This window comes from Zalophus californianus, chromosome 9, assembly GCF_009762305.2.
Source record: "Zalophus californianus isolate mZalCal1 chromosome 9, mZalCal1.pri.v2, whole genome shotgun sequence".
NCBI lineage: Eukaryota > Metazoa > Chordata > Mammalia > Carnivora > Otariidae > Zalophus > Zalophus californianus.
The window spans coordinates 86,552,747-86,561,722 of record NC_045603.1 but is presented as its reverse complement, the minus strand read 5'-3'; the positions used below and the strand labels follow the sequence as shown (position 1 = coordinate 86,561,722).

At 38.5% G+C, this 8,976-nt stretch overlaps 2 pseudogenes; one reads left to right on the top strand and one right to left on the bottom strand.

Moving 5' to 3' along the window:
• Positions 1-2,782: 2,782 nt before the first annotated feature.
• LOC113922291 lies at positions 2,783-3,386 on the bottom strand (annotated as a pseudogene).
• Positions 3,387-3,682: 296 nt separating this feature from the next.
• LOC113922292 lies at positions 3,683-8,694 on the top strand (annotated as a pseudogene).
• Positions 8,695-8,976: the final 282 nt, after the last annotated feature.

Sequence of the window (8,976 nt, the reverse complement as noted above, 5' to 3'; positions counted from 1 at the left end):
GGGAATCTCAATAAATCTTAAAAAGTAGTAACATTATAGGCCATATTCTCAGACTATATTGCAATAAAAGTAGAAGTTTATAACAAGAATTGAAATAAAATTACAATCTGAAGTTCTAAATTCTTTTTTAACTCTAAGAGGAAATCTAGGCCAAAATTTCATAGCTGGAAAGTGAAAATAAGACTTTAGATCCAAAAACCTTTGGTATATGAAAAACTGTAGCTAGAAAAGAAAATATGATAGCCATAAATCTTTAATTTGCTCTGAAAGAAGAAATTAAATTAAAATTATTAGTTATTCAGATTAATATTTTAAAAATAGCAAAATTTAATTTAAAAAAGAAGAAATAAGAAAGGTCACATAAATTAATGAAATAAAAGAGAAAAACATTAGAAAGAATAAATACATTTTATAACTGATTCTTTGAGAAACTATAACAATAAAATAAAAACCCATTAGCCTAACTTTCAAACAAACAAAACTGGAAAAAGTACAAAAACACAAAATTAGAAATGAAAAGGACATAAATTACAAAAAAAAGCACTTTCATGAAAATCCTATATTCTCGTACTTCTCTATTTCTCTTGCTATTTTCTAATGGGTCAGTCTACCTGTTCAACCTTGTAAATACATCTCAGATCTGATCACTTCTCCCCACTTTCTTGGTGCCTCTTTTCAGCCTCCACCATCTCACCTCTACCATTTCCCTACGCAGCCCACCTTGAATGACCTGCTTCTCAATCCTTTCTCCACAGCCAGAGGGATCTTTTTAAAATAATGGTTAAATCATGCCATTTTCCCTCACAAATCTCAACCTTGGCTTCTCATGACTCCCAGAGGAAAATGCAAAACCCATAAGATGTTCCATGGTCCTTCTGGCTACAGCTCCCTCCTACTTATGACCTTTAGCCAACTGGTCTTTTGAACATATTTCTCATTCAGTTTCTTTCCACTTGCTGTTCCCTTTTCTGTCCTCACTCCATGTGTTACAATAACTCACTCCCTTCTTTTTTCATTCAGGCCAGAGTTTACTGACTGCCCAACCTAAAATAGTAACTACTTTCTACCCCTATAATTCTCTATTCTCTTATCTAATTTATTTTTCCTTTAGTATTTATAATCACCTAACATATTATGTATTTAATTATTATCCTGTTCTTTTTACTAGAATATAAGTTCCAGAAGAGTAAGAAATTTGTCTGCTTTGATCACTGGTTTTTGCCCAGTATTTAGATTAATGCTTGGCACATATTAGTGCTTGATAACTATTTATTGAATAAATTAATGGATTACCTAATTAATAACTGGAAGGCTTCCAGAAAATCCACTGAAAAGCTTTTGCAAACAGAAAGGGAATTTGGTGAGGTAAATGGTTCGAAGTTAATACAACAATAAGAAAAAAGGCAAAATAGCTAAAAATAAGTTTAACAATATGTAGGACTCTACTGATGGACATAAAGACTTGAAAGGGTAGAGAAATATACCTTACTCTGGGATAAAAAGAATCAATGTTGTGAAGAAGCCTACTTTCCTTATTATTATATGTAATTAAAATGCCAGTAGGTATATTTTGGAGTAAATGGAAAAAATTAAAAAAAAATTTACTGATAAATAATCAGTTGAGAATAATTAGAAACATCCTGGAAAGAAAAAGAGTAGTGAGCTAGAACCAGGTTTATCAGATATTAAATTTGAAGTTAAGCTATCATAACCTAAAGGATAGGAGACTGGTAAAGAACTGGAGAATTGTGGATTAGCTTCAAGAAATAGGATATAGACCTAGATTCATGTATAGATTTAGTAGATGATGATGGTAGCATTTCAGATCAGTGAGGAAACTCAATAAAGGTGGAAACAGTTTCTAACAATTTAAAGTTTAAAAAGATAGTAAGTTTGTGACTTACCTCATTCCTATACTGAAATAAATTTCAGATGGATCCAAGATTTAAATGAAATTCAGAAATCACCAAAAGAAAGCATAGGAAATTTTTTATGAGCATAGAAGTCATCTCTGTGTATCACGAAATAACCAGGGAAGGAAAATATGGATGATGCATTGACTGTTTACAAATTTCAAACTTTTATATTGCAAGAATTACCATAAACAAAGTCAAAGAAAAATGAAAAAAATGGGAAAAATTATTTGCAACACATACGGCAAACAAAAGCTAATTTTTCTTGCTTTCACACAGAACTGAAAAAAAATTAATGATCCTATATAAAATGGGCAAAGTGCTTCTGTAGCCATTTCATCAAAAAAAGAAAGAAAGAAAGAAATATTAATATCCAGCAAGCACATGAAGAGATTCTTTTCATTCCTGACTTTTTAAATGTTAATTAAGATAGTGTGATGTACATTTAAAAATTACATATACTTTTAGAGAGTAGTTAGAAAAATCACTCAAAATCTTTAAAAATAGAGCCCAATTAATAAATAGTAGTATGTTTGCTACATGCTACAACATGGATGAACCTTGAAAACAGAAAGCTAAATAAAATGTCTTATTCCATTTATGTGACACATCCAGAGCAGGCAAGTCTATACAGAAAGTAGGTTAGTGATTGTCAGGAGCTGAGGAAGAGTCGAGGAGATCAGAGATGCTGGCTAGGGGTATGAGGTTTCTTTCTCAGGCAAGAAAAATGTCCTAAAATTGTGATGATGGATGCATTCTGTAAACATACTAAACATACTAAAAACATACTAAAACCATTGATTTTCTTTCTTTTTTTTTTTTTTTTTTGGTTGTCAAATGATCCTTTATTGAAACATTTTCCTTTGTAGTTAACTAGCCAGGCATTCCAGCGCACCACTGTTGATGTCATCTATGATGTCATGAGGGTGGCGGCCATCTACATTGCAGCCCACAGACTGGGCAGTCCCCAGGATCTCTTTAATGGTTCCAGAGAGTTCTCTTGCTAAAGATCGGTGTCACATCTGTCGGGCAATATTGACAATCTCATCAAAAGTGATATTTCCACGGTGCTTAATGTTTTTCTGATTCTTTCTGTCTCTTGGTGGTTCCTTGAGGGCTTTGATAATCAGGGCACAGGCAGAAGGTACCACTTCAATCTGGGCCTGTCTGTTCTTTTTTTTTTTTTTGTGTGTGTGTGTGTGTGTTTTTTGTAAGGGCCTGTCTGTTCTGAATGGTCAGTTTCACCGTAATCCTTAGACCCTTCCAATCACCGGTTGCCTTGGCGATGTCATCACCAACCTTTTTTGGAGACAGACCCAGCGGGCCTATCTTCGGGGCCAGGGCAGATGTGGCACCGACTTCGCCACCGGTGCACCTCAGGTACACGACTTTGATCTCGTTGGGGTATTCCTCTATACCATTTGAGTTTTTTATGAACTTAGGCGGCATGGCGGAGGTGGCTGGTGTCGGATGAACCCGGATTTGGGATGACCGAAGAAAGTTGCACCTTTGCCTCCCCGAGCCGAAAGCCAAAAGCAAACCATTGAATTTTCTACTTTAAATGGATGAGTTATATGATACGTGAGTTCTATCTCAATAAAACTGGATAAAAAAACACACCACCAAAAATAAATAACAGTGTATCGATGTAAAGGAATATTAGGCTGGCAATAAAAGGTGTGGAAAATGCACTGTTGAGGAAAAACAACAAAAGATTGTTAATAAAAAAAAAAGCACAGGGTAGCTTTCTTTCCAGCCAGCTGTGAGCGATGGGCATCTCCCAGGACAACTGGCACACACAAGACTGAGAGCAAAAGAAAGTCCTAGCATCAGAACCAGAAGTTTGAGCGGGGATGCCCTGCTGCACGCAGATTGGGCCCTGCCCGCCCCCCCACCCCCACACACAGTCTGAGTCTGGGGAGGCAACAATAATTACCGTGCCTGGAGGCTGGATGTGGAAGCTGGATGTGGGGCACTCCTTCTGGGGCTCAAAGTGTTGTATGTGCCAAACAAGTGTCATTGATGTTGTCTACAATGCATCCATCAATGGACTGCTTTGCCAAGACCCTGTGAAGAACTGTGTCATGCTCCTTGACAGCACACCACCCCAAACATACACTGCCCCTGGGTCCCAAGGAGGCCAAGCTGACTCCTGAGGAGGAAGAGATTTTATTTTATTATTTATTTATTTTTCTGTATTGTGTATGGTTGGAATTTTTCTTTTTTTTAATTATGTTATGTTAATCACCATACATTACATCATTAGTTTTTGATGTAGTGTTCCATGATTCATTGTTTGTGCACAACACCCAGTGCTCCATGCAGAACGTGCCCTCTTTAATACCCATCACCGGGCTAACCCATTCCCCCACCCTCTCCCCTCTAGAACCCTCAGTTTGTTTCTCAGAGTCCATAGTCTCTCATGGTTTGTCTCCCCCCGCCGATTTCCACCCCTTCATTCTTCCCTGAGGAAGAAATTTTAAACAGAAAATGATAGAAGAAATGAAGAAGAAATATGATGAAAGGTCAAAGAATGCCCAAATCGGCATCTTCTGGAGGAGAAGTTCCAGCCGGGTAAGCTTCTCGTGTGCATCACAAGAACACCAGGCCAGCGTGGGAGGCAGATGGCCATGTGCTAGAGGGCAGAGAGCTGGAGTTCTTGCTGGGGAAAACCAAAGCCGCGAAAGCAAACAAATCCTCCTCCCTCCCGTCTCTGCTCATGTAATAAAGGTATTTATTGTTAAAAAAGAAAAAGGGGGGCGTAGTGCATGTGGCAGAACAGTTTGCATATAGGAGTCCATTTTTGTTTTTTGTAACAAAAATAAACAAACCTAGGCTTATTCATGCATAGGTAATTTCTGGAAACAAACACAAGAAATTGTTAACAGTGTTTGCTTCTGGAGACCAGACTGACTTTCAACAATGGAGGAATATATTCTTCTTACTCTGTATTCCTCTATACCATTTGAGTTTTTTATGAACATGTACTTACTTTTTTGATTAATTTTTTCAAATTATCTTAAAATTATAGGGCAATGCTAACGTTCACATTTGCTCTAATATTAATTGGTCATTTGTTTCCTCCATCATTATTCTTTCTCTAGGAAGAAATTTCAGTGCACCTCATGTCTGTGAAAAAAGCCTGACTTAAAAATTAAAAGGTTAGACGTCAATGGAAAGATATACTTAAAATCACAGATTAAGGCTTAAATGTAAGACCTGAAACCATGAAACTCTTAGAAGAAAACAGGAAAAAAAGCTCCTCGACACAGGCCTTGGCCTTGACTTTTTGGGATATGATACCTCAAACACAAGCAGCAAAATAAAATATAAACAAGTGGAACTACATCAAATTAAAAAAGCTTCTGCCCTGCAAAAGCTATCATCAACAAAGTGCAAAAACAATCTATGGAATGGGAAAAATGTTTATAAACTGTATAACTGATAAGGGGTTAATATCCAAAATATAGAAAGAACTCATACAACTCAATAGAAAAAAATCAAATAATTCAATTTATAAGTGGGCAAAAGTCCTGAATAGACATTTCTCTAAAGAAGATATAAGAAAGGCTAACAGGAATCAGGAAAGATGCTCAACATCACTGGTCATTAGGGAAATGCAAATCAAAAGCACAACAAGATATCCCCTTATACCTGTTAGGCTGGTCACTATGAAAAAGACAAGAAATAAATGCTGGCAAGGATGTGAAGAAAAGGGAACCTTTTTGCACTGTTGATGGGATTGTAAACTGGTACAGTTACTATGAAAAACAGAATGGAAGATGCTCAAAAAATTAGAAATAGGACTGTCATATGATCTGGTAATTCCACTTCTGGGCATGTGTCCAAAGGAAATGAAAACACTAACTTGAAAAGATATCTGCACCCCCATGTTTATAGCAGCATTATTTGCAGTAGCCAAGACATGGAAACAACCTAAGTGTCCACTGACAGATGAATGGATAAAGAAGCTGTGGTATCAGTATATTTATATATATATATAAAATTCAGCCATAAAAAATGACAAAATTCTGCCATTTGCGGCAACATGGATGGACATCAAGGGCATTAACGCTTAATGAAATAGGTCAGAAAGAGAAATATCGTATGATCTTATTTACATGTGGAATTTATAAGCAAACAAACACAAACAAAAAGCCAAACTCCTAGAAAAAGAGATCAGATTTGTGTTTACCAGAGGCAGGGAGTATGGGGAGGGGAATTGGAGGAAGGTGGTCAAAAGGTACAAACTTCCAGTTATAAGATACATTAAGTGCTAGGGTTGGAAGGTAGAGCATGATGAATATGGTTAACAGCTATAAGACATATGTATGTGAAAGTTACAAGGAGAGTCAATTCTGAGTTCTCATCACAAGGAAAAAATTTTTTCCTTTTTTTTTCTTTTTCTTTTTATTGTATTTGTATGAGGTGATAATTGCAAACTCAATTATTATAGTAATCATGTCATACTGTATATAAGTCACTCCATTATGCTGTACACCTTAAATGTATACAGTGAGGTGTGTCAGTTATATCTCAAAGCTGGAAAAAAATGAAAATTAAACAAAATTGTGAGGGAAGAGAATGAGATTTGCTGCTCTTGTTCAAGTGGACACACATTGCCAGGTGGTTTTCAAAAGGTTGGGTGTTCCCTGGGGCTTGTCCACTATTGTTATGCATAAAAGCACCTTCCAAGAGCTGAACATTAGCAGGTAAGGTCTTTCATGGACTGAAGGTCCAGTAAAGATTGCTCTTGTTTTTATTAGAGGCATTAGCTATGAGAGAAGGTTTTTCGCTTATTCATTTATTCCACCAATATATATTGAGTGCTTGCTCATGCAACGTACTGGACCAGGCACTGGGTATGTAGTGGTGAATAATAATAATCATACTTTCATTGAGCTATTAACCATAGCTTGGTACTGAGCACTTTATATATATTACCTCCTTTATCCTCACAATAATCCTGGGATGTGTATACTATTATACTTTTTAATAGAAGAGGAAACTAGGGCTTGAGAGATTGAGCAGGTTGCTCAAGATTACATAGCTAATAAGTGGTGACCTTGGGGTTTGAACCGAGGGACTCTGATTCCAGACCATTTACTTCTAAACATTATGTACTGTCTTGAAAAGCACCAGTAATCTCTGTGGGAGAAGGGAATCCTGCCATTCTATCGTTCCTGCATGACAGGCAAGAATAGTTACCAATATTACTAGCAAGGGGGGAACAAGACAGATATTTTTCTTGTACTCATTCAATTAGTCAACAGATTTTTTTTTTAAATTATTTACCGTATTCCTGGTACTGCTCTAAGTCCTGAGGCTATAACAGTGAAAAAGATTGGTAAGATCTCTGCCCACAAGGCATTTGCATTCTAGTAGGTAAGAAAGTCTAAACAAACAAAATGCAAAAAATAATTCAACCAGCAAATTGAGGTGAGAAAAACTGATTACAAAAGTAGAGTAAAATTGAGGCGAGCTGCTTGTGATTAAAGTTCAGAGAGAGACTCTGAGTAAGGGACCGCGTCCAAGATAGTAACATGCACTCAAACCCATTTCCTTTCCCTTCTGGGCACAGAGCTAAACAACATCTCCCAGGCTCTTTTATACATTCATGGAGCCAGGGGCATGTGGGCGAGATTGGCAAACTCCTCTTTGAGACCTGGTGATACCCCTCTGCTGTGATGCTCCACACATGCGTCCTTCATCTTCCTGCTGGGCACAGCCAATCCAGGGAAGGAATCTGAGGCTTTAGAAAGTGATGAAGCCACCCTACTGAAAAGGGCCCCCAACTCCTCATTAGGAAGTCTGGCCGTAGAAACCAGATGATTATGTCAGGACTGAGGGATGAACCTTTTTTTGAATAAGCTACAGAGACTTGGGGTTGTTATGGCAGTAAGCACATCCTGACATATAAAATGCTACTGAAGTTAAGTCTTGAGGGGTGAGAAGGTTGTAGTGCAGGAGAGAGTGTTGCAGAGGAAGGCAACCACGTGTGCAAAGGGTCTGAGGCAGGGAAGGCACTGCTGTGTACAACGATCTGAAAGATGGCAGTGTGCCTGCAACTTCAGTGAGTGTGGGTGTTGAATTGGGGAGGGAAGCCTGTAGCCCAACCAGGCAGGGCTTTGTAGACCAGGATATGAGTGAGAACTTGATTCTCAATGTAATGAAAAGCCATCGATGTGTTTCAACCAAAGGAGTGTCATGAGCCAAGTGATAAAAATAATAGCCTGTGGGCACCTGGGTGGCTTAGTCTTTTAAGCCTCCAACTCTTGGTTTCAGCTCAGGTCCTGATCTCAGGGTCCTAGGATTGAGTCCTACGTCGAGCTCCCCGCTAAACGGGGAGTCTGCTTGTCCCTCTCCCTCCCCCTCTGCTCTTTTCCCCTCTACACCTTCTCCACCTCCTGCCCCCCCTCAAGTGCATGTGCACTCTCTCTGTCTCTCAAATAAATAAATAAAATCTTTTTTTAAAACATAGCCTGAGTTTTTAGTGTAGAGTGAATTAGAAGGGGCAAGACTACCTCCAGGAATAGGATGGGCTCCATCAATTGTGAGGCCCAATGCAAAGTGAAAATATGAGGCCTTTGATCAAAAGTTACTTAAAATTTCAAGGCAGCAACAGCAGAGCATTAAACAAAACACAGGTCATCGCAGCAGGAATGAAGGGGATTGGGTATTCTCTCCAGGTGACGTGAGACCAGAAGAAGCAGCAATTACCCCAATGAATGACCGTGTGGAAATGGCAGTGGCAGATGGTGAAGCCATCTACACCACTTAGAAGTAAGGAACAACCTCCATGTGAAAGGGGTTGCAGGGGAGGCCAACTCCAGGATGAGACCCAGAGGTTAATGAAAGCAAAGGGATGCAAAGGCTTTCGCGGAAGGAATTCAGGATGTAGGTCTGTTTACTGATCAAAGCGTGGGAACTTCAGAGGGCACAGTGTGTTGGTGATGAGGGTGCCTGACCGAGGTGACTAGTGCGGGATGATACTCAGTTCCCGTGACCTCATCCTGAATTCCTTTCTTGACGATTTATCAGGGATGAGTATGGTGATGAGAAC